The sequence below is a fragment of the Chiloscyllium plagiosum genome, unplaced genomic scaffold (genome assembly GCF_037043375.1).
Source record: "Chiloscyllium plagiosum isolate Xiang-an unplaced genomic scaffold, Cpla_swu_hap1 HiC_scaffold_9, whole genome shotgun sequence".
In the NCBI taxonomy this organism is placed as follows: Eukaryota; Metazoa; Chordata; class Chondrichthyes; order Orectolobiformes; family Hemiscylliidae; genus Chiloscyllium; species Chiloscyllium plagiosum.
In genome coordinates, this window is record NW_028270147.1 from 67,260,947 (window position 1) to 67,284,433 (window position 23,487).

Consider the following 23,487-nt stretch of genomic DNA (forward strand, 5'->3'; position numbering starts at 1 on the left):
AGATCTGAAAGTTAATTGCAGGTTGTTTCTTGTTTCAAAGTGCTCTGGAGTCAAAGCATCTATAGAGAGGACTTACGTTTAATCAGATAGCAGATTTTGGACATTAACAAGGGCAGGTACCAGTTGCCAAGTACTGAAAGTCAGGGAGAGAAGATGATGAACAAAGAGGTCTAATAGGTCTGAACTATTTTGAACTGGGTGGAGGTTCCGGAAAGGAGAAGCTAGACGGATGATGCTACATTACAAAGATTTGAAAGCACCATGTCTAACATCAGCTACTGGAAGCTCAGGAGAATAGAAACAAAGTTTAAGTATTCCTGAATCTTCCTTAGAGTGAACTGTAAAGTTAGCAGTGACCGACAACTTCAGAAAATCAACAGACAAACCTATGCATCTGTGAAACAACACTGAAAACTGTTTCAGTAACCTGGCCAGTTTTGTTACTTCCTTTTTTTTCCTATTCAATTTATCTCTTGGACAGCACAGTGGCCCAGTGGTTAGCACTGCTGCCTCACAGCACCAGGGACCCGGGTTCAATTCCTACCTCGGGCAACTGTCTGTGTGGAGTTTGCACGTTCTCCCAGTGTCTGTGTGGGTTTCCTCCCACAGTCCAAAAGATATGCAGGTTGGGTGAAGTGGCCATGCTAAATTGCCATAGTGCGTTAGGTGCATTAGTCAGAGGGAAATGGGTCTGGGTGGGTTACTCTTCGGAGGGTTGGTGTGGACTTGTTGGGCCGAAGGACCTGTTTCCACACTGTAGGGAAATCTAATCTAATCTTTGGCTTAATTCTGCTGATAGGCCATAAGACATATCGGCCCATCAAGTCTGTTCCACCATTCAATTATAGCTGATGTATTCCTCAATCTCATTCGCCCACTTCTTCCTGAAACTCTTGATCCCCATACAAATCAAAGCACTCCTCTCTCTCTGTCTTCATTACACTCAATGATTTGGCCTTCACAACCCTCTGCAGCAATGAACTCCACAGGTTAACCATCCTCTGGCCTTCATGCTGAGGCTGTGCCCTCAGGTCCTAGTCTCTCCGATTAGTAGAAACATCTTCGCCACATCCACTCTATCCACGCCTCTGAGTATTCAGTCTTTTGACCAGATCCCCCTTCATCTTTCTAAACTCCATTGAGTACAGACTAAGAGTCCTCAACCGTTCCTCATAAACAAGCAATTCATCCCTGTAAAACCTACTATGGACCCCTACAGGCCAGCACAACCTTTCTTGGATACAGGGCCGATAACTGCTCACAATATGACAAATGCAGTCTGACCAAAGCCCTATACTGCCTCACCAGTGTATTTCTGCTCTTGTATTCTAGTCTTTTGAAATGAATGCTCACATTGCATTTGCCTTCCAAACTGCCAACTGAACCTGTTTATTAACCTTTTGAGAATCCCGAACTAGGACTCCCAAGTCCCTTTATGCTTCAAATTTCCAAAGCCCTTCCCCATTTAGAAAGCAATCTATGCCTCCATTCTTCCAACCAAAGTGCATAACCTCACACTTATCCACATTGTATTCCATCTGGCACTTTTTTGCCCACTTGCCTATCCTAAGTCCTTCCTCAACAGTCGTGTCCCTACATCTGTCTTTATATAATCTACAAACTTAGCAAGAATGCCCCCAGTTCCTTTAGCCCGATTGTTAATGTATAACATAAATAGCTGTCATCCCAACACAGCAGAACTCTAGTCACTAGCTGACTCTTTTATTCCCAGTCTCTGCCTTCTACCAGTCAGCCAAACCTGACCATGCCAGTACCTTGTCCCTAACACTATGAGCTCATCTTATTTAGCAACACCTTGCCAAAAACCTGCTGGAAATCCAAAATAGATCAGACTGACTGGCTCACTTTTGTCTAACTTGCTTGTTATCTCATTAAAGAATTTAACATATTAGTCAGGCAACCCCCCACCCCCCACCCTTAAAAAAGCCATGCTGACTTAGCCCTATACCACACACTTCCAAATACTCCACAATCTCATTCTTGATAATGGATTCCAAAAACTTATCAATGACTGAGGTCAGGCTAACTGGCCTACCTCTTGCTGTCTTCTGCCTCCCTCCCCTCTTAAACAAGGTGTCACATTAGCTATTTTCTATTCTGGCACCATCGCGGACTCCAACGATTCATGAAAGATCATCGCCAATGCCTTCACAATCTCCTCAGCTACCTCCTTCAGAATTCTGAGGTGTAGTCCATCCAGTCTGAATGCCCAGGTACTACAGAACTTTCAGTTTCCCCAGCATCTTCTGCTCACTTTTAAGCACCACACAACCCCCCACCTCCAGCCCAAAAAACCCCTCTAAAGTTCTGGTATGCTGCTGGCGTCTTCCATTCTGCAAACTGATGAAAAGTATCTATTCAGTTCCTCCATCTTTCCTTTATCTTCTCCAGCTTCATTTTCCAGTGGCCCAATATCCACTCTTGCCCCTCTCCTACCTTTTAAGATACACAAAAAAACTTGCAATTTTCTATATTACTAGCTAGCTTACATATAACATAGAACAATATAGCACAGTACAGACCCTTCAGCCCTCGATGTTGTGCCAACCTTTTATCCTAATCTCAGATCAAACTAACCCACATACCCTTCCTTTTACTATAATCCATGTGCCTATTGAAAAGTCACTTACACGTCCCTAATGTATCTGACTCGACTACCACTGCTGGCAGTGCATTCCATGCACCCACCACTGTGTGAAGAACCAATCTCTGACATCTCCCCTAAACCTTCCTCCAATTACCTTAAAATTATGCCCCCTCGTGATAGTCATTTCCACCATGGGAAAGAGTCTCTGCCTATCCATTCTTCCTATGGCTCCCATCACCCTGGTACATTCCATCAAGTCACCTCTCATCCTTCTTTGCTCCAATGAAAAAGCCCTGACTCCCTCAACCTTTCTTCATAAGACTGCTGCCCTCTAGTCCAGGCAACATCCTAGTAAATCCCCTCTGCACCCTCTAAAGCTTCCATATCCTTCCTATAATGAGGCAATCAGAAATGAACACAATATTCCAAGTGTGTTCTAACCAGGGCTCTATAGTGTTGCAGCATAACCTCATGGCTCAAACTCAATCCACCTGCTAATGAAAGCCAACACACCATACGGCTTCTTAACAACCCTATCAACTTTGAGAGATCAATGGATGCGGACCCGAAGATTCCGCTGTTCCTCCACACTGCCAAGAATCCTGCCCTTAACCCTGTAACCTGCATTCAAATTCGGCCTTCCAAAATGAATCGCTTTACACTTTTCCAGGTTGAACTCCACCTGCTATTCCTCAACCCAGTTCTGCACCCTCTCAATGTCCCATTGCAACATAAAACAGCTCTTCACACTATCCACCTACTGCCCGTTTCCGTATCAGTCAAAGCAAAAGCTCAGAGACACATTATGGCTCTACTTTCTTCATCTTTATTCTGAGCTCTGGAGAGACAGTGATCGTCCATGTACACAAAAGATTAACAGCAGATTCTTAAGGAATTATATAGTCATTTACAGGGAGCAGCATTCAAATAAGGCAACATCTATTTTGATTGGGTGACTGTTACAATCAGCGAGCATCAACAGTAAAGATTAAGCCATCTGGCATTATACAATAGATGTCCTTCACTTCGTTAAACCACTATCCTTGCCTCCAGCATCTCATTGTTTACTGCAAGTTCTTATCTGATCAAAGTCATGCTAGCTGAACCTTTGTCAAACAACCTAAAAATTTAACTCTTTCCCCACCTGCTCATACCTTACACACCTTCTCACACCAACTCCACCAACTTTCATGTCTCGGCAAACTTACTAACCCACCTTTCCACTTCCTCATCCAGGTCATTTATAAAAATCATAAAAAAAAGTTCCCAGAACAGATCCCTATGGAAAACCATTGGTCATCAAGCTCCAGGTTGAAATCTTTCCATCTACTATCATTGTGTCTTCTATGGGCCAGCTAATTCTGTAGCTGAAAATGTGTTGCTGGAAAAGCGCAGCAGGTCAGGCAGCATCTAGGGAACAGGAGAATCGATGTTTCGGGCTTATTCTCCTGTTCCCTGGATGCTGCCTGACCTGCTGCGCTTTTCCAGCAACACATTTTCAGCTCTGATCTCCAGCATCTGCAGACCTCACTTTCTCCAGCTAATTCTGTATCTAGACAGCAGAATTTCCATGTATCCCATACCTCCTTACTTTCTGAATGAGCCTACCATAGGGAACCTTATCAAGCATCACGCTAAAATCCATATACACAACATCTACTGCTCTACCATCAAATGTGTTTTGTCACATCCTCAAAGAATTCAATAAGGCTTGTGAGGCATGACCTGTCCCTCAAATCCATGCTGACTACCTCTAATCAAGTTATGCTTTTCCAAATAGTCATAAATTCTGTCTCTCAGAATCCTGTCCAATAATTTGCCCACTACTAATATAAGACTGACTAGTTTGCAATTCCCAGGGTTACATCTATTCCCTTTCATGAACAAAGGAATTACATTTGTTACCCTCCAATCATCTGGTATACTTCAGTTGACAGCGAGGATGCAAAGATAATCACCAAATACACAGCAATCTCTTCCCTCGCTTCCGTAGTAAACTTGGGTATATCTCATCCAGCTCAAGAGACTTGTCTATCATCACGTTTTTCAAAATTTCCAGAACATTCTCCTTCTTAACATCAACCTGTTCAAGCATATTAGCTTGTTCACCTCATAAATGACAAGTGAAGTGAACACTGAAGCAAGTATTCACTAAGGACCTTCCCAACCTCAGGCACAAGTTCTCTTCACTATCCCTGATTGGACCTACCCTCATTCTGACCATCTTAATGTTCCTCAAAAGTGTAGAACACCTTGGGGTTTCCCTTAATCCTACCCACCAAAGGTTTTTCCAGGCCCCCTTCGAGCTCTCAAGGCCATTCTTCAGTTCCTTCCTGGCTACACTGTAACCTGTCTGATCCTTGCTTCCTCAATTTTAACAGGTGTTCCATATCTCGCCATCCAAGGTTCCTTCACCCTACCATCCCTTCCTTGCCTCAGTGGGAGAAACCTATCCAGCATTCTCAGCAAGTGTTCCCTAAACAACCTGCACATTTCTGTCAAGCATTTCCCGGAGAATATCTGCTCCCAATTTAAGGTCCACAGTTCCTGCCTAATAGCATTGTAATTCCACCTCTCCCAATTAAATACTTTCCCATAATGTCTGCTCCTATCCACGACTAATGTATTTTTCATATATTCCCATCTCATCACTTTTCAATTATTCTCCGCTGGCTTCTAAAGGCCTCCCAATGCTCTGTCATCCCACTAATCTCACATGCTTTCTCTGCTACTTTTATGCGGTCCCTGACTTCCCTTGTCAGCCATTGTTTTCTCATTCTCCCTTTATTATGTTTCTTATTCCTGGAGATGAATCTCTGCTGTATCACCCAAATTACCCTCAGAAACTCTTGTCATTGCTGCTCGACCATCTTCCCTGCTCAGCTCTCCTTCCAATTGAATCTCACCAGCTCCTCCCTCATGTCATTTGTTCAACTATAATATCATTACATCTGATTCCAGCCTCTACCTCTTCAACTGCTGGGTGAATTCAATCACATTATGGTCACTGCCCGCAAAGGTTTCACCTTAAGTTTCCTAACCAAATCAGGCTCATTACACATGACCAAATCCAGATTTGCCCATTTCCTCATGGGCTTGACCACAAGCAGCGAATTACCATCGCTTAGACATCCCACAAATTCCTTTTCTTAAGAACCACTATCAACCTGACTTTGAGTCCACCTGCAAATTGAAGTCCCAATGATTAACGTAACAGTGCTTTTTCTCTCTCCTGATTTATTTGCTTCCCCACATCCTGAATACTGCTAGGAAGCCTGTGCACAACTGCCATCATGGTCTTTCATCATTTACAGTTCCTCAACTCGATTCACATAAATTCGGTGCTTTCCGACTCTACTTCACTTCTTGCTTTATTGATTTAATTTCATTTCCTACTGACAAGACAACCCTGTTGCCTCTGCCTGCCCTTTTGATAAGGCATGTATCATAGAGTCATAGGGGTGTATAGCATGGAGGCAGACCTTTCGGACTAACACGTCCATGCCAATCAGATATCCTAAATTAATCTAGTTCCACTTGCAAGCAATTGGCCCATAGCCCTCCAACCTTTCTATTTGTATACCCAGCCAGATGCCTTTTAAAATGTTGCAACTGGACCAGTCTCCACCACCGCCTCTGGCAGCTTATTCCATACATGCACCAATCTCTGAAAAAGTTGCCCTTTAGGTCCCTTTTAAATCTTTCCAATCTCATCTTAAACCCATGTCCTCTAGTCTTGGACTCCCCTACCTTGGGGGAAAAGACCATGACTGTTCATCTTATCTATGATTTTATAAACCTCTATAACAACGTCACCCCATAGCCTCCGATGCTCCAGGAATAACTGCACCAATCTATCCAGCCTCTCCATATAGCTCAAACCCTCCAACTCTGGCAATACCCTTGTAAATCTTTTCTGAACTCTTTCAAGTTTCACAACATTCTTCCAATAAAAGGGAGAGCAGAACTGCATGCAGTATTCCAAAGGTGGCCTAACCAATGTCCTGTTCTGCAAGCAACATGAAACCGCTCCCCCAACTACTACACTAAATGCACTGACCAATAATGACAAGCATACCAAACACTTTCTTCACTATTCTGTCTACCTGCAACTCCACTTTCAAGGAACGGTGACCCTGCACACCACGGTCTCTTTGTTTGGCAACACTCTCCAAGAACTTACCTTTAAGTGTGTAAGTCATGCCCTGATTTGCCGATCCAAAATGCAGCACCTCACACTGATCTAAATTACACTCCATCTGCGACTCATCTCAACTGATCAATGCCCCATTCCTTGGATATTCAATTCCTATTTCTGATCCTATCACATGTCTCTGTGCTTCACACATCATACCTGCCAATTTCAATCTGCACAACAAGCTCATTTACCTTGTTTTGTATGGTGCATGCATTATGGTACAACATGCTCAGTCCTCAGTGGTCTCCTGACCCGAAGTTAGGTTTCAGAGCCTATCCATACTCTGTTGTATTACTTAGAGTCAGAGATGTAAAGCATGGAAACAGACCGTTCGGTCCAACCAGTCCATGCCAACCAGATATCCCAAACCAATCTAGTCCCACCTACTAGCAACCGGTCCACATCCCACCAAGCCCTTCCTATTCATATACCCATCCAAATGCCTCTTAAATGTTGCAATTGTACCAGCTTCCACCACTTCTTCTGGCAGCTCATTCCATACATGCACCACCCTCTGCATGAAAAAGTTGCCCCTTAGGTCTCTTTTATATCTTTCCCCTCTCACCCTAAACCTATGCCCTCTAGTTCTGGACTCCCCGACCCCAGGGAAAAAGACTAATATCCTCTACTGAACTCCACCAGCACGCTGACCACTCACTCCCCACACCACCCCTCCACAAACAACAAAAACTTTTCCCTAATTTTCCATGCAACTCAGCCCACCTCCCCATTATTTAGTTATAGCCCTAATTATACTGGTCCCAGCATGATTCTGGTGAAGCCCATTCCAATGGAACAGCTCCTTCCTTCCCCAGTACTGGTGGCAATGTCCCATGAATTCAAACATTTCTCCCACCAATCTTTGACACACAATTTTACCTCTTACCTTGGTGACCCTGTGCCAATTTGTTAGTGGCTCAGATAGCAATCCAGAAATTACTCCCTTTTTGATTCTGCTTTTTAAATTTAGCCCTTAACTGCTAATACTTCTTTGGCAGAACTACTTTCCTCTTTCTACCTATATTATTGGCACCTAGGGAGACCATGACAACCAGTTTCACTCCCTCTAAAACCTGCTGCAGCCCAAATGAGATATTCTGAATCCAGGCACCAGGCAGGCAACACAGCCTTCAGGACTCTTGATCCCAGCCACAGAGAACAATGTCTATTCCCCTAATTATACTATCTGCAATTACAACTTCAATTCTCTTTACTGCCCCTTGTGAATGGCCCCCTGTTCCACAGTGCTATGATCAGTTTGCTCATCCTCCCTACAGCTCTCATTCTCATCCACATGCAGCAAGAACCTCAAACCTGTTAGACAATCTCCAGGATGCAGACTCCTTCAGGACCACCTCATTCACAGTCACACCTTTCTGTCCCTGACCAGAGCAAATTCAAGGCAGCTAATCGAAGGGGTGTGACTGCTCCCTAAAACACTGCGTCCCTAACTGGTATTTGTCTGCATTGTGTGTGAATGGGGCTTAAAATAAAAGCTATTGGATTTAAATCTTAGACATTTGTTGAATTACTTTATTGTTTCACTTTGCTTCATTTAAACGGGTGGCACGGTGGCTAGCACTACTGCCTCACTGCGCCAGAGACCCGGGTTCAATTCCCACCTCAGGCAACTGTCTGTGTGGAGTTTGCACATTCTCTTAATGTCTGTGTGGGTTTCCTCCGGGTGCTCCGGTTTCCTCCCACAGTCCAAAAATGTGCAGGTGAGGTGAATTGGCCATGCTAAATTGCCCGTAGTGTTAGGTGAAGGGGTAAACGTAGGGGAATGGGTCTGGGTAGGTTGCTCTTCGGATGGTCAGTGTGGACTTGTTGGGTTGAAGGGCCTGTTTCCACACAGTAAGTAATCTAAACTACTCTTATTCATAAATTGTTATACCTGTCGTCTAAGTTATAAACCTAGTATTTAGTATCAATTATTTATGAAGTCTGGTTAGGAGCCATTGGGGGAAGTGAGGACTGCAGATGCTGGAGATCAGAGTCAAAAAGTGTGGTGCTGGAAAAGCACAGCCAGTCAGGTAGCATCCAAGGAGCAGGAGAGTCAATGTTTTGAGCAGAAGCTCTTGATCAAGAATGTGGGTCAATTTTGTTGGGAATACAGAGATAGGAAAGCTGAATTGATTCGGCTATTTCTGTGTTATAACAACAGATCATCAATTATTGATGGTGCAAGACGAACAAATGCTGGTAAGAACACAAGGAGAATTTCCTTATTTGAATAATAATGTTAAGAGATCTTTTATATCCTGCTGTGCACTTTCAACATCCATTGCTGTCTTCAGATGCCCAGGTCCTCACTAAACCTCACCACCTCTCTCTCCTCCCCTTGCTTAAAACTCAGTTCTTCCATCAGGTAGTCTGAGTAATCTATCCACCCAAGTGGCTCAGTGGATTGGCAATGCTAAATTGTCCCAGAGTGTCAAGGGATGTATAGGTTAGGTGGACTCGCCATGGCAAATGTTGGGTTGATGGGGTTAGGGGTTGGATCTGGGTGAGATGCTGTTGAAGGGCCAGTGCAGAAATGATTGGCCAAATGGCTTCTTCCCACGCTGTAGGGATTCTATAATTCGATATTAAAGGCATATTGTTATTCGACAACTTTAATTCCAAATTTGATAAAATCTACAAAATATCTCCCAGTATTCATAACACAGAAACAAGTAATTTGGCCCAATTAGACCAAGCCAGGGTTAGTGCCCTACACAAGCTTCCTCTTGTATCTAACCTTCATCTAACCCCCATCAATTTATCCTTCTACTTCTCCCTTGTGCGTTTATCTAGCTTTCCTTTGAGCGTACCAAATTTCACATTTTGATCTTTCTATAGGTATTGAAGTTGTAATCGTTTTGTTACTCAATAACCAGCTACTAAATATAGATGAAAATGACATTTCAGTTGATATTACTTTCAGTTTTCCTCAGAATTATCTTGCCTTTCCTGGATTTGTAATTTATCAGTCAAACCTTAGGTAAGAGCAAGCATTTCACCACAATCACTACTGAATCAAAATTTGTCAGAGGCCAACAAATCATTTGGTGACCAGTTTCCCGTCATCCATTTCTACTTAATAGAAGCAGAAATTGTTTTCAATTAAAGACAAACAGTTGAATGCAACAACTTCTGAGCACTGCACTGAAGCAAAGTTAAACTACTTTTTCACCTTGTAACATCTACTTTTCTGTTTTATGAGAACAATACATGACAAGATTAATCTTGATTTAAAATCCTGCTAATTTATCAAAGTGGTCAGCAGATACTACAATATTTTCAGTGGTGACTGGGGATGCATCAACCTACAGATTGGGACTTGATGTTGTGAAACTTGAAAGGGTTCAGAAAAGATTTACAAGGATGTTGCCAGGATTGGAGGATTTCAACTATAGGGAGAGGCTGAACAAGCTGGGGCTGTTTTCCCTGGAGCATCGGAGGCTGAGGTTACAGAGGTTTACAAAATTATGAGGGGCATGGATAGGGTAAATAGGCAAAGTCTTTTCCCTGGGGTCGGAGAGTCCAGAACTAGAGGGCATAGGTTTAGGGTGAGAGGGGAAAGATATAAAAGAGACCTAAAAGGGGCAACTTTTTTCACGCAGAGGGTGGTACATGTATGGAATGAGCTGCCAGAGGAAGTGGTGGAGGCTGGTACAATTGCAACATTTAAAAGGCATCCGGATGGGTATACGAATAGGAAGGGTTTGGAGGGATATAGGCCGGGTGCTGGCAGGTGGGACAAGATTGGATTGGGATATCTGATCGGCATGGACAGGTTGGACCGAAGGGTCTGTTTCCATGCTGTACATGACTCTATAACCTAATTTGCACAGGAAAATACTACTACTTCAGCAGAGGTGTGAAATGGCAGGTTCCCAGAATTCAAACAGAAAGAAAAATATAAAAGTGGCTTTTGACTTCAGGTAAGCAGCAGATTTTAGAAGAGTGAAAAAAATTAAATGCTTTGCAAAGTACCAGTTAGCATTTTACATTATTTTGCAAATGCCCAATTAGTCATGGAGGGTGAACTATATTACAAAGGGTGAATGCTAGACAAATGGGGAGCAGCACCTTATTTGAACCGTAAATACCACCTATATCAAAACAGATTTGAATTACAATTGTTCAAGCCAGGTATACTTCTCATACCTTGTGTTAATGAATAGAACTACTAGATCAGAAACAGGCATTTCTTTTCAATTGAACTATTGACAGAAACATAAACATAAAGTGGTATAAACATAAACAGAAACAGAAACATAAAGTGGCACAATGTGTGATTGGAGCTATTAACAAAAGATGGAAGGGAGGTGAACTGGTTAGAATTTTAAAAGGCAAAACAAAAATATAGGGTCTGTTGTTATATAACCAGACACATTATTATCTGTGCATAATTGCTGCTCTATACTCCAGAAAATTGTATTTTCAAATGGCCTGTACCTTCATCTTATCCCACTTCTGAGATTTCACAAATTAAATGGTGTTGCTATGGTAAAGAAACAATTATTTTTGCTTGACAAGGAACTTCACCAAATAAATGTAGGTCACCCATGACTAGTAGATTCATGTAATTAGTAACAGACGCTATCTCTGATTTGCCTGGATATGACCATCCAGTGCTGTCACAGCCTATTCTTGTTACCCGAGTTATAATCCAATGAGAAAATCAGCTTGTCTCATCGATTATTTCTGCCCTACTAGTCCTTCCCTTCCCAATGATGTCAAAGTTGTATAATAAATGCCAGACGTATTAAATCGTAGAAAACTGTCCCATCTTACAAACATCGCTAGAAAAGGTGAGCGGGTCTGGTAGCATCTGTGGAGAAAGTAAATATAGTGTTTCAGGTCATTCTGAATAGGTATTCTGAAGAAGGGTCACTGGACCCAAACTTTATTTTCTCTCCACAGATACTGCCAGAGCCACTGAGTTTTTCCAGCAACGTTTTTGTTTCTGTTTTACAGCATCCACAGTTCTTTTGGTTTTTTTGCATAAACATTTGGCTGAACTCCCAACTGTGCATTCAGCAACTAATTTTGATTATAATTCAAAAACTGCTGGTAAAACGTCACATCACAAGTCACCTCAACTCAATGGATTTCAGAAGTAAACAAGAGTCAGGTCAAAGGTTTGGGAGAAGATTTGTAGCTCGGGTACTCGTTGTTGTGGTTCTGTTCGCCGAGCTGGGAACTTGTGTTGCAGACATTTTGTCCCCTGTCTAGGTGACATGCTTAGTGCTTGGGAGCCTCCTGTGAAGCGCTTCTGTGATGTTTCCTCCAGCATTTATAGTGGTTTCTCTGCCGCTTCCGGTTGTCAGTTCCAGCTGTCCGTTGCAGTGGCCGGTATATTGGGTCCAGGTCGATGTGCTTATTAATTGAATCTGTGGATGAGTGGGATGAGTGCCATGCCTCTAGGAATTCCCTGGCTGTTCTCAGTTTGGCTTGTCCTATAATACTAGTGTTGTCCCAGTTGAACTCATGTAGCTTGTCATCCGTGTGTGTGGCTACTAAGGATAACTGGTCATGTTGTTTCGTGGCTAGTTGGTGTTCATGGATGCGGATTGTTAGCTGTCTTCCTGTTTGTCCTATGTAGTGTTTTGTGCAGTTCTTGCATGGGATTTTGTGCACAACATTGGTTTTGCTCATGCTGGGTATCGGATTCTTCGTTCTGGTGAGTTGTTGTCTGAGAGTGGCTGTTGGTTTGTGTGCTGTTATGAGTCCTAGTGGTCGCAGTAGTCTGGCTGTCAGTTCAGAAATGTTTTTGATGTATGGTAGTGTGGCTAGTCCTTTGGGTTGTGGTACGTCCTCATTCCGTTTTCTTTCCCTTAGGCATCTGTTGATGAAATTGCACGGGTATCTGTTTTTGACGAATACATTGGATAGGTGTTCTTCTTCTTCTTCTTCTTTTTGCAGTTCTGGTGTGCTGCAGTGTGTTGTGGACCTTTTGAACAGTGTCTTGAAGCAACTTCTTTTGTGTGTGGTGGGGTGGTTGCTTTCGTATTTAGGACTTGGTCTGTGGTGTGTGGCTTTCCTGTATACTTTTGTGGTGAAATCTCTGTTCGGTGTTCTATGTACCATCACGTCTAGGAACGGGAGTTGGTTGTCCTTTTCTTCCGCTCTAGTGAATCGGATTCCTGTGAATGTGGCGTTGATGATCCGGTGTGTGTTCTCTATTGCTGTGTTTTTAATGATTACAAAGGTATCATCTACATATCTGACCCAGAGTTTGGGTTGAATTTGCGGTAAGACTGTTTGTTCTAACCTTTGCATTACCGCTTCTGCTATGAGTCCAGAGATGGGTGAGCCCATAGGTGTGCTGTTGATTTGTTCATATATTTGGTTGTTGAATGTGAAGTGTGTTGTGAGGCACAGGTCCAGTAGTTTGAGTATGCCGTCTTTGTTGATAGGTTCCCCGTTATGTTGTCTGTTCTGTATGTCCAGCAGGTTGGCTATTGTTTCTCCAGCTCGGGTTTTGTTGATAGAGGTGAACAGTGCTGTTACATCAAATGAGACCATAGTTTCTTCCTTGTCTATGTGTATATTTCTGATGATGTCCAAGAATTCCTGTGTTGACTGTATAGAGTGTCTGGATCCGCTGATCAAGTGTTTCAGTTTCTGCTGTAGTTCTTTAGCCAGTTTGTGTCATGGTGTCCCTGGTAGTGATACTATGGGTCTGAGTGGGATGTTTGGTTTGTGCACTTTCGGTAGTCCATAGAATCGGGGGGTGTTGCTGCTTTCAGGTTTCATTCTCTGTAGGTCAAGCCTGGTTATCTGTCTGTTTTTTTTGTAGATTCCTCAGTGTGTTGTTTATGCTATTGGTGAGCTGTGGGGTGGGGTCAAACTCCCTCTTTTGATAGGTGTTGGTATTGAAGCACTAAAAGCACTAAGAAACGATAAGAACATAATCATACTACTGGCAGACAAAGGCAGAATGACGGTCATCCTGGACAAAGAGTACACATCCAAAAAGCACAACTACTTGCAGATTCTTAGTGCTTTTAGTGCTTCAATACCAACACCTACCAAAAGAGGGAGTTTGACCCCACCCCACAGCTCACCAATAGCATAAACAACACAGAGGAACCTACAAAAAAAAACGGACAGATAACCAGGTTTGACCTACAGAGAATGAAACCTGAAAGCAGCAACACCCCCCGATTCTATGGACTACCGAAAGTGCACAAACCAAACATCCCACTCAGACCCATAGTATCACTACCAGGGAGAAAGTGAGGACTGCAGATGCTGGAGATCAGAGCTGAAAATGTGTTGCTGGAAAAGCACAGCAGGTCAGGCAGCATCCAAGGAACAGGAGAATCGACGTTTCGGGCATAAGCCCTTCTTCAGGAATGAGGAAGGGCTCATTCCTGAAGAAGGGCTTATGCCTGAAACGTCGATTCTGAAACACTGAAACACCTGATCAGCGGATCCAGACTATACAGTCAACACAGGAATTCTTGGACATCAGAAATATACACATAGACAAGGAAGAAACTATGGTCTCATTCGATGTAACAGCACTGTTCACCTCTATCGACAAAACCCTAGCCGGAGAAACAATAGCCAACCTGCTGGACATACAGAACAGACAACAAGATGGGGAACCTATCAACAAAGGCTGCATACTCAAACTACTGGACCTGTGCCTCACAACACACTTCACATTCAACAATCAAACATGTGAACAAATCAATGGCACACCCATGGGCTCACCCATCTCTGGACTCATAGCAGAAGCGGTAATGCAAAGATTAGAACAAACAGTCTTACCGCAAATTCAACGCAAACTCTGGGTCAGATATGTAGATGATACCTTTGTAAATCATTAAAAACACAGCAATAGAGAACACACACCAGATTATCAGCGCCAAACTCACGGGAATCCGATTTCATTCGAGAGGAAGAAAAGGACAACCAACTCCCATTCCTAGACTTGATGGTACATAGAACACCGAACAGAGATTTCACCACAAAGGCATACAGGAAAGCCACACACACAGACCAAGTCCTAAACTACGAAAGCAACCACCCCAACACACACTGTCAAAAGGGCCACAACACACTGCAGTACACCAGAACTGCAAAAAGAGGAAGAAGAACACCTATACAATGTATTCGTCAAAAACAGATACCCGTGCAATTTCATCAACAGATGCCTAAGGGAAAGGACAGCGGAATGAGGACATGCCACAACCCAAAGGACTAGCCACACTACCATACATCAAAAACATTTCTAAACTGACAGCCAGACTACTGCGACCACTTGGACTCATAACAGCACACAAACCAACAGCCACTCTCAGACAACAACTCACCAGGACAAAGGACCCGATACCCAGCATGAGCAAAACCAATGTAGTGTACAAAATCCCATGCAACGACTGCACAAAACACTACACAGGACAAAGAGGAAGACAGCTAACGGTCCGCATCCATGAACACCAACTAGCCACAAAACGACATGACCAGCTATTCTTAGTAGCCACACACTAAGATGACAAGCAATATGAATTCAACTGAGACAACACTACTATTATAGGACAAGCCAAATAGAACAGCCAGGGAATTCCTAGAGACATGGCACTCATCCACAGGTTCTATCAACAAACACATCGAACTGGACCCAATATACCGGCCACTGCAGCGGACAGCTGGAACTGACAACCAGAAGCGGCAGGTACAAATCACTATAAATGCCAGAGGAAACATCACAAAAGCGCTTCACCGGAGGCTCCTAAGCACTGAAGATGTCACCTTGACAGGGGACGAAACGTCTGCAACACAAATTCCCAGCTCGGCGAACAGAACCACAACAAGAGTCAGGTCATGAGGAAAACCCCCTCAAAACAAAAAGCTAGAAAACATTTTGCCGCCAAAAGTTCCAAGACCAAAAGTTCTTTAATGATTCAAATGGAAGCTAGTCAGAAAATGCACATGGTAAACAATGCACCAATGTACCAATGACTATTTGACTGACTTCATTGCAATTTAATGAAATGCATGGTATGCATTTCCTTCTCGCTTCAATACAGAGTTTTCAGAAATGTTAATAGAAGGCACTTAATGCTTTTACTATTCTAAGAACAGGACCTTTTTTCTTCAGAAGCTTACAATGATTATAAGTGATCTGATTTATTTCAAATATGACCCACATTGTGTTTAATTGCTGCTGGCAGCTTTCCTGCATTACCAACTAGTATGAAGCAGACCACAGATCTATCTCATCGACCACAGCTTTTCCCAGACAGACAGTTGTTCCGATTAATCTCAAGCATACAAAAATGTCTTTCATCTCAACTTTGATCAACTAAAAAGATCCTGATCATGTCTCTTGCAAATACATTCAAGAGACTGGTTCATGGTTGCAAGTATATTTTCCAATATTTATGTACATCTTTATTTTAAGTGACAAAATCATTATCTTTGAAGACTACAATGATTTCCATACATGGATTAAGACTAATGTTAAAGAAACTTCATGTTCTTTTTACCCCATCCTCCAATTCCCAAATCTCTCAAGGCAGCAAACAGCTAACCCCAGCCTCACTAATACAGCAACCATCACCAAATATCAGTGGCAGTTTTACACAAATATCTTCACCCTATAAGCATGTGGCAGTTAACCTTTAGTCTCTCTCTTTTTGGATTGAAAAGAAGTTAAAATCTTAAGTTACTGAAATTGGTCTTTGTATTACAGACACTTCGCTGTATAGTATAGGGATGGTGTTATGTTATGAACAGTAGATTTTGCCAAGAAATAGGTTCATTTTAAACAGTTGTCCTTTTAAATGCATGCAATGTTAAACCCAACGATAACACCTAGACTAAACATTAAAGCATTCAGCAGTGATCCTGAAAGTGATAGAGTTGTAGTCTCACTTTCAAAGGTTTTACACTGAAGAGATAAGCAGAGCACAGTATAAAACATAAAAGTTTAAATAAAATCACTAAATAGATTTAAAATACTGTTCTTTAGTGCGATTTTATTCTAACATCATCCAAACTATGAAACTTTCCATGTAAACCTTCCAAATTATTACGGAGACAAAATCAGACACTGTTATAACAGTGCTACACTGACACCCAGACAATAATTAAGTGGATCTGGCATTTTGAATTCTAAACCAAAATATTTATTGGCAACAATTCAAATTCCAACAATGGAGTTTTGAAGAGGATGACCAATTTTGTTCACTTGAATAAAAATATTGATTCAAACCTGAAGATGTTCTACTAAGCTCATAATTTATGCATGGTAAAGTGTCTTACCATGTTAATAGCGCTTCAGATAACAACTTATCTCTTAAGATTGCCTGAGCTCATGACCATTTGTGAAAACATAATGGCTGCCAATTTGTAATGAAGAAAAAACACCTCCAGTTTCATAACAGTGGGAGATGGCAACTCACTTCAATACCTTATTCAAAAGATAGTATTTCCAAAAATGCAATAGCGAACTCAATGCCAGATTGTGTTCAATCTTGTGATGGGGCATGAACCAAGAGAACTCTAAATGAAGCCAAAATATCACTGAAAGCAAAAAAGATAAAAATGTACAAAAACCTCCTCACAGATAACAGAAAAGGAGTAAACACTTATATTCCTGTGCAATTCCAACACCTACCAATTGAGTGACTTTGGTAGCAACCACATTTAACGAAGTTACTGCAGATTTCACACAATGTAACATTAATGCAAATGATGGCTTAGGATTGAAATTCAACAATGTCTTGAACTATGACGGAGGTGTGAAACTAAAGGGTTTCTACTTAGATTTTAACACTGGTTGTAATTATTTTATTGATAAATAGGACAGAGCACTAAAACGTTTCCCAGGGCTCCTCCACTCTACGTCTTTATAACTTTACTCCACCCCCTGAAATAAGAAAGCGGGAGGAAAACAAGACTACATAAAACAAAATGAACTGCCTTCCATAAACAATTAAGTAAATATCCATTATTAAAATTAGGCCACTCACCTGCAACCCTGAAAAGGAAATATAAAACTTACCAAAGGTACTTTATTTTGAAAGCTCTATTACATTAAATGGAGTATGGTTATTGTAAAAGATTAAAACTAGATATAGATGAAGTTATGGCTGGCTGGTCAAAGCTTCGGTCATGACTTTCAGTAATGGACGTAGATATATAAACCACTCTGCAGGATGGATTGGCGCCACTGAAAGAAAAGTCCAATGTTAACAACACTCTCATTATTAGAACTCACTCACACGTTAAGCGTATGTCTCCATTTAATTTTTAGGATTTTTCTTCAAACTGATGCTCACATAGCTACCCTTTTTATTGCCTTATAGCTAATTTGACAGGATAACAAAGTATGGATATTAAGCAGTTGACAATTGATCTTCTCATTCTCTTTTCCTGCATAATACAATTAAGCATTGTGTTCCACTAAATTTCCCATATTTATTCAATCAGGGATTTAATAGTATTAAAAATTTATACTAACAACTGTTATTGTGTTGCAAGGAACCAGAGAAGAACATGATTTCTCATTACTAGGGGCTCATGAAATGGACTACCACACCAACATAAAACTAGATTACTAGAATAATCAATCCAGAGACCCAGGTAATGTTCTGAGGACCTCGGCACAAATCCCACCATGGCGGATTAATGGGAATTCAATAAAAAGGTCTGAAAATACAGAGTCTAATAGCAAATGACTATGAAACAATCAGGAACGATCAGAAATTAAAGCCTATCAGGTTCACTAATGGTTTTGAGAAGGAAAGTACTATCCTTGTGTGTTCTGGTTGACATGTGACTCCAGGAGAAAGTGAGGACTGCAGATGCTGGATATCAGAGCGGAAAATGTGTTGCTGGAAACGTGCAGCAGGTCAGGCAGCATCCAAGGAGCAGGAGAATCATTTTAAAAAGACGTTTCGGGCATGAGCCCTTCTTCAGGAATGAGGAAAGTGTGTCCAGCAGGCTAAGATAAAAGGTAGGGAGGAGGGACTTGGAGGAGGGGCGTTGGAAATGCGATAGGTGGAAGAATAAATTTTAAATAGACGTTTTGGGCATGACCCCTAATAAATTTTAAAAAGACGTTTCGGGCATGAGCCCTGGACATGTGACTCCAGCCCACAAAAGTTTGTATTGACTCTTAATTGTCCTTGGAGTAACTAAGGATGAGCAGTAAATGCTGATCTAGCCAGTGATTCTCATTTCATGAATAAGTGATTTTTTAAAAAATGAATTAATTAAATATAGAAACCAAAGACCCTAAAAAATGGTGTGCATATTGCTCCCAGGTGGCCTTGTGGATAAAAATACTGATATAACTAATATCAGGTCACACGATCCATAAGATGGTGAATTCAATTTATATGTGACCTCCTGTAGCTATGTAGCTCATCTAAGTCAGAATGGCACGTGGAAAAGAAATGAAAACAGGTGTTCTGTTCATCTTTACCAAAAAATATCCGCACTACTTTATCTAGTTATAAAAAGTCCAGCTGATAGCTGCAACAAATGCAAAAACTGCAATAACACTCCCTTAGTGCAATGCAAATAAACTAGGATACAGGTCGTTCTGCTAACGCGCATTTTGTCAACACAAATTCGCTGTAAAACGATTGATAAATTGGGGGCGTTGTTTCTAAATAGCCAACTTTTAAAATGGGTGTTGGCTGTAATGCAATTACATTGCCAACACTAAGCGCTGTTCAAAAGCGCATTTATTTAATATAATGCAGAGCTGCACAAGAATGCAGTCATCGCGTTATAGAAGAATTGACTGCATGGTGTTAAAATTACCGAAGCAACAATGCTCAGTGTGGTCCAATATATAGCTTAAAATCACTTTTACAGAAAGGAAACAAGTTCAAACAAAATACTCTAGACATAAACATTACTTATTATAATGTGCATAGCTTTGAAATGGATACTCAGTCGGACTGGGAGTTCATTCACACCAAGTCTTCGAAAACCAAAAAAAATCTTTATTGCTGTCAGTTTTATTGAAAGTACAACTTGATGTGTGTGCTTGCACTCAATTTCCTTCAACGACAACTGTGGTTTCCAAATTAGCAGGTTTGCTGCATTGTTTTTAAAGCTTAACATATACCATGTCTCAAGTGCAGTTTTAAAAATAGGGAAACACAATTACTGATTGGATCTTAAGTAGCTGGAATGTAATCAAGTCTTTCCATCACCATACATGATTTATTTTAGATCCAGAGAGGGTTTTCAGGTAGGTGGAGAGAAAATACTAATATGCTAAATACCAATGAAACAGTTCAGAAAAGAAATTCTAAGTTGATCAATTGAGTGAAGGGATAATCTTACAGGAAATATTTGAACAAACTGGGCTTGGGTTCATGAGAGTATAGAGAAATAAGTGAACTTTTTGATATGCAAGATTCTGAGGGGGACTGACAGGAAAGGTACTGAGGGCATGGTCCCTCTCATGGGGCAAAATCAAGACTAAAGAGCACAGTTTAAAAATAAGAAGTCTCTCATATATGATAAAAAGTCTTAGAAATTTATCCCTCATGGGTTATTAGACTTGAGAATTCTCTTCGCCATACAGCAGTTGAGGCTGGGTCAAAGAACATATATTCAAGGTTAAAGGTAAAATAATTTTTGATTTCCAAGAGCACAACATTGAAATCGCTTTTAAAAAGTTTAAAGCACTGGTTTTAGATTCAAATTTCTCACATTCAAACAGCATCAATATTTAACAAATTTATATCCTCACTTTCCTCATTCCTGAAGAAGGGTTCATGCCCGAAACGTCGATTCTCCTGCTCCTTGGATGCTGCCTTACCTGCTGCGCTTTTCCAGCTCTGATCTCCAGCATCTGCAGTCCTCACTTTCTCCTCAAATTTATATCCTGCTCTGATCATTCTTGCTTAAAGGATTCTTTAGTACAAGATCCTTTGTTACGCATGACAGAGTCTAGAATTGCCAGTTCGAGTTGATTTCTGAATGTATTGTTCTAAGAAATTAGAAGTAGTACATTCTATGAACTCATCTTTAACTTGCTAGTTTGGTTTGCTAAATTCATTGAAAGATTAAAAATCATCTGTGATCAAAATACATTTCTTACAAGCCTCATTATTTGAGAAGTTATGCAAGTCTAATTGTCAGAGTCCATAAAATGTATCAAGTGGGATCTCCATCTGAACAGATTCTATACCTTGATACGCCAAGCCTAGAACATTTCTCACTGATCACATGGTTATACTAACTAAATATTTGAGGTATGTGACATTTTCACACAAGACATTTTAACTTTTTGTGTGAAAATGTCACATACCTCAAATATTTAGTTCCTAATCTTGGTTAACTAATAACCATGTCTCTGTAATAGACTTCAAAAAAAAATACCCATTTACTTCAAATATATTATCAATTTATCCATCTTGATACCTGAATGCATGATAAATTCAAGATTAGAATTATCCATTTTTACCTACTCTGACTATCTGCTGGTGTACTCTTATGTTTGTATATTCAGTTCCTTCCTGTCAGTCTGATTACCATGAGCCATATCACTCCTTACATGACGGATTTGCCCTTTCTTATTAATTTTCTCATGATCCCTTCATGTAACTCCAACTACCACCCCCAAACATTAGCTTAAAACCCTCTCTACGGTCCCACATATACAACTCAGCAAGACATTTCTCCCAGCAGGACCTCAAGTGAACAGAAAAAAAAAAGTACCTCTTTGCCAGTACTATTCTGTGAACCCTTTTTATCTCCCCACCATCCCCAACGAATCTCTGAGCCACACATTTGACTCGCTGACATTAATAACCTCATGCTAATGTACTTGTGGTCAGGTAATGATCCAAAACATAATGCAGACATAAATGCATTTCAACATTTTACTTTAGTTATTTGTTAATCACACTCTTAACAGAATCTTCTTTTGTCATACCTAAGCAATTGTTACTTATACAGATCACGACTTAGGAATTTTTCCCTTGCCTTCTTGAGACCCAAGGGGACGCCACAAACACTGGTAGCAGGCAGACAATTCAACTTTTGGAGATTACACTCTCAACTTCAGAGAGCAATGTCTATCTATTTTTTAAAAATTCCTTTTTTACCCCTACCAACCACACAACTCTGCTGCATCCTCGCACTGTGGACAGTTTGCTCAACCTCCCTTTTTCAGCATCAAGTGCTGCAACTCCTCCAGTGCTACATTCAAGATTCCCATTCATACCATACTCAGGCACAATTTGCTGTGCCTGATCATAGGCCAAATCTGAAGTACAAAACAAATAATGCAAATACCTCCTGTCCAGGTAATCTTCTCCCGCACCCATGAAACATCAGAAGCTCGAACTTCAAACCAAAGTTCCTTGAGCTACAGATGCTTATTGAAAATGTGGATCAACCATATGCTGCATCTGCATCATGTGCAAGTTGCTGGACACACCACCTGTCCTTCCACCTCAAATGCATTTTGTATTAACTACTTAGGGTTTTAACTGCAGGAATTTCACTTGGTTATTTGAAGCTATGTCAAACAGTTTAAGTAGCTAAACTCCAAGGTCAGAGCACCTGTATTTTATAAAACATAAGATTAAGCTCACTGTTTTATGGGTAGACACCAAGCACAAGAATTTCCAGCCCACACTAGCTGTTTAGGGTATGCACAGACCAGAATAAACTCAGTTCAGTGTTTCACTTTTTGCTTTTGAAGTCCATCAGAAAATCCCAATCTCAGGACCTGTGTTGAAAAGGTAAGCCATTTGACTGGGTGTTGGTCAGTAAGGATTGGGGCAGGGCAGGGGGGAAAATGGGTGTTGGGAGGCTCCACACCAGAAAATTTCAGCAGGTTTCAGGTATTTAGAGCTCATAGGAGCTCAGGGAAAAAACAAAAGGCTCAAGATCCATTAATAACATAACGCAGCAGGAAATGGGATTGAAGGACGCTCGTGAATACTATTTGCTTGGTGTAGCTGGGAAATATTAGAGCCCAAAAGAAATCCCAAGATTGAGAGTTTGGTTAAGAAAAAGAAGGAAGCATATGTCAGATACACACAGGATAGATAGAGTGAATCCTTAGAGTATAAAGGAACTAAGAGTATACTTAAGAGGGAAATCAGGAGGCAAAAAAGGGATCATGAGATAGCTTTGGCAAATAGAATTAAGGAGAATCCAAAGGGTTTTTTACAAATACACGAAGGACAAAAGGGTAAATGGGGAGAGAATAGGGCCCCTCAAAGATCACCAAGGCGGCCTTTGTGTGGAGCCACAGAAAATGGGGAAGATACTAAATGAATATTTTGCATCAGTATTTACTGTGGAAAAGGAGTTGGAAGATATAGACTGTAGGGAAATAGATGGTGACATCTTGCAAAATGTCCAGATTACAGTGGAGGAAGTGCTGGATGTCATGAAATGGTTAAAGGTGGATAAATCCCCTGGACCTGATCAGGTGCACCCGAGAACTCTGTGGGAAGCTAGGGAAGTGGTTGCTGGGCCTCTTGCTGAGATATTTGTATCATCGATAGTCACAGGTGAGGTGCCGGGAGACTGGAGGTTGGCAAACGTTGTGCCATTGTTTAAGAAGGGCAGTAAAGACAAGCCAGGGAACTATAGACTGGTGAGCCTAACCTCAGTGGTGGGCAAGTTGTTGGAGAGAATCCTGAGGGACAGGATGTACATGTATTTGGAAAGGCACAGATTGATTAGG